This window comes from Topomyia yanbarensis, chromosome 1 (genome assembly GCF_030247195.1).
Source record: "Topomyia yanbarensis strain Yona2022 chromosome 1, ASM3024719v1, whole genome shotgun sequence".
NCBI classification, from domain to species: domain Eukaryota; kingdom Metazoa; phylum Arthropoda; class Insecta; order Diptera; family Culicidae; genus Topomyia; species Topomyia yanbarensis.
The window spans coordinates 212,488,512-212,494,270 of record NC_080670.1 but is presented as its reverse complement, the minus strand read 5'-3'; the positions used below and the strand labels follow the sequence as shown (position 1 = coordinate 212,494,270).

Genomic DNA, 5,759 nt, shown 5'->3' with positions numbered 1-5,759 from the left:
CTGATGGTAAGAAACGAAAAGTTAACAATCAAAAAGTTTAAACCAGCAAAAAAACATACCGATTCACTCTACAGTAGTGCGAGCCTCTATTTCACAATGACATTGTAGTCATTTTTCTCTAAAATCGATCGCAGTAGCCCCTTCTCGAGTTGGTTGCTATGTTCGGGATTTGGTCAATTTTTTTTTTCGAATGACCGGACGACGCTCGCTGTTAATTGCCGAACGATACCAACAACGCATCCGAGTAGGCTCCGTCGTTTAAAAAATCAGCTGCGAAATGCTGTCCTGTTGGGACTTCCGAATCAGTGAGTATCCTATCAATAAAATATTTCAAAATTATTGAAATTATACTGTCGTTTTATACCGTAACGCGAATCGGATGAAATTGAAAACTTTACCTTTCAGTTGCATTATTACGTCTTATTTTTCTTCCTTTGTGGTGTCAAGCAAACGGGCTGTGATCGCCATCAGCACACCTTTTTTATTTCAAGCGTCTGCGGCAGCCATTTTGGAACATTGATTTTTCTGGAACGTGGACCTTTTTCCGTGTCCGATTGGGTGCAACCTTTGCGGACATATTTTTGCGGATTTCACTCCCAAAATATATTGCTTATACGCTACATTTCCTTTTTTTTTTGTTATTACACCGACGATTTTTCAACGAGAAGATGAAAACCAATTTCCGACTATTTTTCAATAAATATTCGCCAATCGCAATTGATCAAATTTAAGAGTACTTTCGCGAGCACCATTCCTGGAGTAAAAGATATCTACACTAATCACTCTTGCAATTATTCTTCTTTGGGAATAACATTTTCACTCTTTAAATTTGTTGCTTGTGGTCGCAAAAGCCGCCTTCCGGTGTGTACTGTTTCACTCTTCAAAGCCGAATCATCTCGATAGCGAAAGCTGTCTCAGTATTTGATCATTCATTCGGTGTTTTTGTGTTAGTGCGCTTGACATTAGTAGGTAGAACCGGCCTTACCAACACCAGCATAGGTTGTCAGCTGCCATCGGACCGGTTGAGCGCGCGCGCGGGTAGGAAACTGACGTTTGAATTCAGCGGCATTTTTTTTGCGTTGATACATACACATTTAAGTTCCATTACCTACCATGTGGGTAATTTTAATCTGCTGTCGTTATTTCGCTGCTGAAAAACAGGAAAGTTGGAGGAGGTAGGATGTACAGATGTCAGATAGCGCACACGAAAATTAAAAATAGCCTAATATTGAGTTAGTAATGTTAAGTATTGAGGTACCACGCAAACAGAAAAAAATGATAAATCGCTTTAATACAGTTTGAGAAAAAATCACAACTCACTACTAAGTTTTTTGCACTCAACCGTGAGCAGAATGTACTCAAATATTAAAAAAATACATTCTCGAACGGAAGAACTTGACTGACAGGCCCGTGCATAAGGAGACGGATTTTGAACTACTTTCGAAAATTCCTCTCTGATCAGAGAAAATTGAATACTGCAAGCCATTTTGACGCACGAGTCCGGCACTCTGTAGTCTATTTTTGGTACTCTCTAAGAATTCCGATGACATGCTTCTCAAAATTCTGTTTGGGATTCGTAAGGCTTCCCAGGATTCCGTTAATATTTTGCAGTATTGTAATTGGGATTCTGATAAATCATGCTTGGCATTCCGATAGAATTCTTCTCCGAATGGTGATAGTTATCTCAAGATTCTTATGCAATCCTACTAAGAATTATAGTGGTGTGATGTGTAGGATTCCGACCAGGATCCGATTTTTTAAAATTCGTTTATTGGAACCGGCTAGACGCGTGAGCTTATCGGAGCCACGTGTCTTTTATATATTTACAGTAAATAATTCCAATCCGCGCGGAGATTCTTTTCCACGGTGGTGAATCATTTTCAGCGGCTTCTAATAATTTCTCAGGGTCATTCGGTCCCGTATTCTCGGTCGTTGTTTTCGTCCATACTGTTATCGCTGTTGTTGTTCTGGAGAATGTTGATTTTCTAATTAGTTTCGTCCAGCTGTGGTTGGTAAATGGCTGAGTATTGCGTATCCGAATGAATAAAATACCCCACGCGTGGTCCTTACCTTACGCCTTGCAACTCCCGTCCCTGCCTCCACGCGGTACTGACCGGGGTACGAGCAACTATAGTAGAGATTGGGTAACCAACCCCCGGTGGAAACTACGGTCGTAAGCAGACAGTGAAGGTGGTTCGCTTCGGAAAACCTGTAGCGGAGCGTCTGTTCTCCATGTTAGGAACGGCTCACAACAGCGTCTGCTAGGGGCGGCTGATCATCGTCCGAGTGCTAGCGGGGGACTCTAAGCTAAACTATGCACCATGGTCCCCTTAATCGTAGCGTTTTCAAAACAATCGAAATGCCCGTTCTCAGCATAAACGGAGCACCACAAACATCCGCATTGGAGGGCCTTAAAAGTATGCGCGCCGCCATCGAACTGCAACAGTTCTCCAATTTCATCGAAGCACGCAACTCAGCACGATGTGGCCGTTCGGGGACGACGTGATCATCCAAAACACAATCAGCGCACACGACGTCGCATCGTATTCTCTGGACGGTGCATTTTTCGTAATCATCATCGTCGTCGTCATCATATGGAGATGGCGACGAAACGGCAAGCGACTGAAAGCGCTTGAATCAGCGAATCGACGGAACCAACTCGAGGTTTAAATCAACTCTGTAAATAATATATGAAATAAAACTAAGTCAGTTCCCTTCTGGACACGCAAAGAGAATGTGTTTTATTTGACAAAGCAAATACCACAAATCCAAGAACGGCATTGAGTTCGTGCCAATGCCAATCATAATTAACAACTTTCAACCACAGTTTATCTTGAAGTGATCCGTTAACTTGTTTCGTTTTTCAGATTCTCTTTAAGGCAAAAATAATATTCCGTAGTGATAATATCACGTGTCGAAAGCTTGGCTTGTTCTGCAATAAACCGCAATAGGCTGGTTTGCTATCTGACAGTTCGCATACGAATAGGAAATAGAAAATATTGAGAAACTTTAGTGGTTAGCATTAACTCCGGTTTCATAAAAATAATAGAAATAGAACTTAAAAAGAACCTACAGTGATTGGTATCATCTCTTTCAACGCTGAACTGTAAATCGTCAGCATACTCGAGTCTACTGCACGACAACGCTGACCGTAGCAAAAAGTGTCACGTAGGTACCGCCCGACGCTGTAGCTCTGTAGAAACTTAAAGTAAAATATAACCTCAGTCTGAGTTAGACCCGCATTATGTGCTGTAGTTTGAATCCGAACGCTTCGTAGGCTCATAACACACGCCTGCTGGGATGCAGTTCGATGGAGCGTCAAACGATGAAAATCGGTGAAGAAACGGCTGAGGTTTCGGAGATGGCGGACCAACTCAGGGTAAAAATAATATTCCGTAGTGATAATATCACGTATCGAAAGCTTGGCTTGTTCTAGAATTGGTCGTCTTCTTCCTCAAGAGTAATATACCGTGGCGATAGTATCACACAACGGAACGATATCACCGAGTAAGCAATACACAGAACAAAAAACGAATTTCTAAAACATATCCGAAATTTCAGTGGTTGAATCCTTCTACGGGCACTCTTGCGACCTTTGGTCATATGATGACGAATTCAAGATGTATCAGTCCCGTAAATTTGCAATGCATATTGTAATATTGTGAAGTTTAATATTTAGAAGCAAAAAGAATATTCCGTAGTGATAATATCACGTGTCGAAAGATTTGCTTGAAATCACTCGCAAAAAAATTGAAATAGAATTTGAAAGAAACCACAGTAGGCTGGTGTCCTGCTTAACCGACATTTCGCATACGAATAGGAAATAGAAAATATTGAGAAATTTCAGTGAATGGCTTTCGCAAAAATAATAGAAATAGAACTTAAAAAGAACTTACAGTGGAAGTATTTCGGTATTGTTCGTACTCATGCGACCTTTGGTCATATGATGACGACTTTCTGAATCAAGTTTGTGTTTGTTCACAATCGTCCCTCTAAACAAATCAATTTGCAATATGTAAGTCGTATGTCTATTTTCTCCCAAAAAAACTTGATTTTGCCGCAAATGCGTGTGACTGTCAAAGAGTGAACAGTTTTGAATTGAAGCATGAATTTAGTCCGGTTGATTCGGTTAAATTCAGTATGGCAGTATGTAAACGGAAAGGAATTGAATGAAACGATTTGAATTGAAACTATCAAACAACGTAGTTTATAGTTCCAAACGATGGTGACTTCCTTGCTCGGGAAGATAGAACGAAACATATACCCATCGATGAGTGTTCATATGTTTCCGGATGAAAAAGTACAGCCCGCAGTGTTAATATCACATCTCGGAAGCAATGTATTAGAATAAGGATATATACGCATGTTAACATGGCGACCGTGACTGTTTCTGTGGCGACATTTTAAATGTGGGTACGGAAGTTCCGAGCTTATTGATTATTGATTATGAGCTTATTGATTATGTTCCAAGAGTACAGTAATATCTGGAAGCTTAAGTGCGCTTCGTGTGTACGGTTAGATATGCTCAGAAAATCTAGACAGCTTCGAAAATTTTTGATGGGTTTCTCAGGTTTAATATTAGAGTCACAGTAGATTTATAGAAGGTTAAGTACATATCGAGAAGTGAGTTTCTTGTTGTGCTATCCGAAATAGAGTGAATACTAACCTCTATGGAACTAAACACATACAAGTTAGAAAAGATGAAAACATAACTGGAATTGTCTGTTAAAACTTCGTAAACTATAATAGCTTTGTTGATAACTAAACGCATATGCCGATCAACGTGGAATTACTACCACATCTTCGTGCTACGGCGTAAACTGCTAATTTTACTATTCGAGCGTGGCATCATTGGCATTTTGAAATTATTCGAATTTTACGATCGATAGGTATAGAAGCTGGATTCCGATAGAAACATAGTAAATACCAGCCTCTATACCGTTACAGAGAAACTACTGAAAATCACGAAACACATACAAATTGGAGCTGACGGTCGTCTATTAAACCAGAATAAAATAAGTAAAATGGTTGGGACTTAATGTTGGGTCATTTAGAAACAATGAATTCGCAAAAATAATATTCCGTAGTGATAATATCACGTCCCGAAAACATGCCGTTAATGCTGTTCATGTGGATCGCAGGAGGCTGCGAAAGCCTGTGGATAGTTGGCATGGGAAATCGAAATTGTTGAGAAACACCTGTTTGAGTTTTGCTTAGACGCTCTCAAAAAAATCAAAAGCTGAACAGAAAGTGGAGATTCAAACCTCAAGGAGATAATTATCCCGTTAAATACAATAACAATACGACAGCTGTATCGTAGGCGAGTTATTTTTCTGTACACATGAAGCTCTTTGCGCGGAACTAGATATCCAATTTCAGTTCATAACGCTGCAATGGTCACGAGGTGTAATGCGAAAAGTAAATATTAAATATTGAGATAATTATAAATTATTTAACTAGCCGCTCGGTTTTGTGTATGAACTGTCAATCGATCGATAAATTGCTGTGCCTATCCTGAATCTAGCTTAATGTCAAATAAAATAATTCCTAAATTCCGATACCTCATGCAGTTGATCCAGATGCATTGTCTCTTTCAGCTAATTGTGTGAAGTACACTACCTTAGTCTGTGCACTTTTACCACTGACAAAATGTACCATAATCTGCTTCGATTTCCAATTCCGTTTTTAAAATTTGACACTGACGTACGCCCGGAGGTGGTCCTGAGGGTAAGAAACGAAAAGTTAACGAGCAAAACGGT

General features: G+C 39.9%; 1 long non-coding RNA gene across 1 annotated transcript in view; it reads right to left on the bottom strand.

The window, feature by feature from the left end:
- The window catches only part of LOC131691576 (uncharacterized), a 36,481-nt gene that overhangs the window by 29,684 nt on the left and 1,038 nt on the right, over positions 1–5,759 (bottom strand). Inside the window, exons 3-4 of the long non-coding RNA XR_009305808.1 lie at positions 399–5,721; positions 60–314 (exon numbers count right to left, since the gene is read on the bottom strand). This is a non-coding gene — a long non-coding RNA (uncharacterized LOC131691576). The remainder of the gene's footprint in view (positions 1–59; positions 315–398; positions 5,722–5,759) is intronic.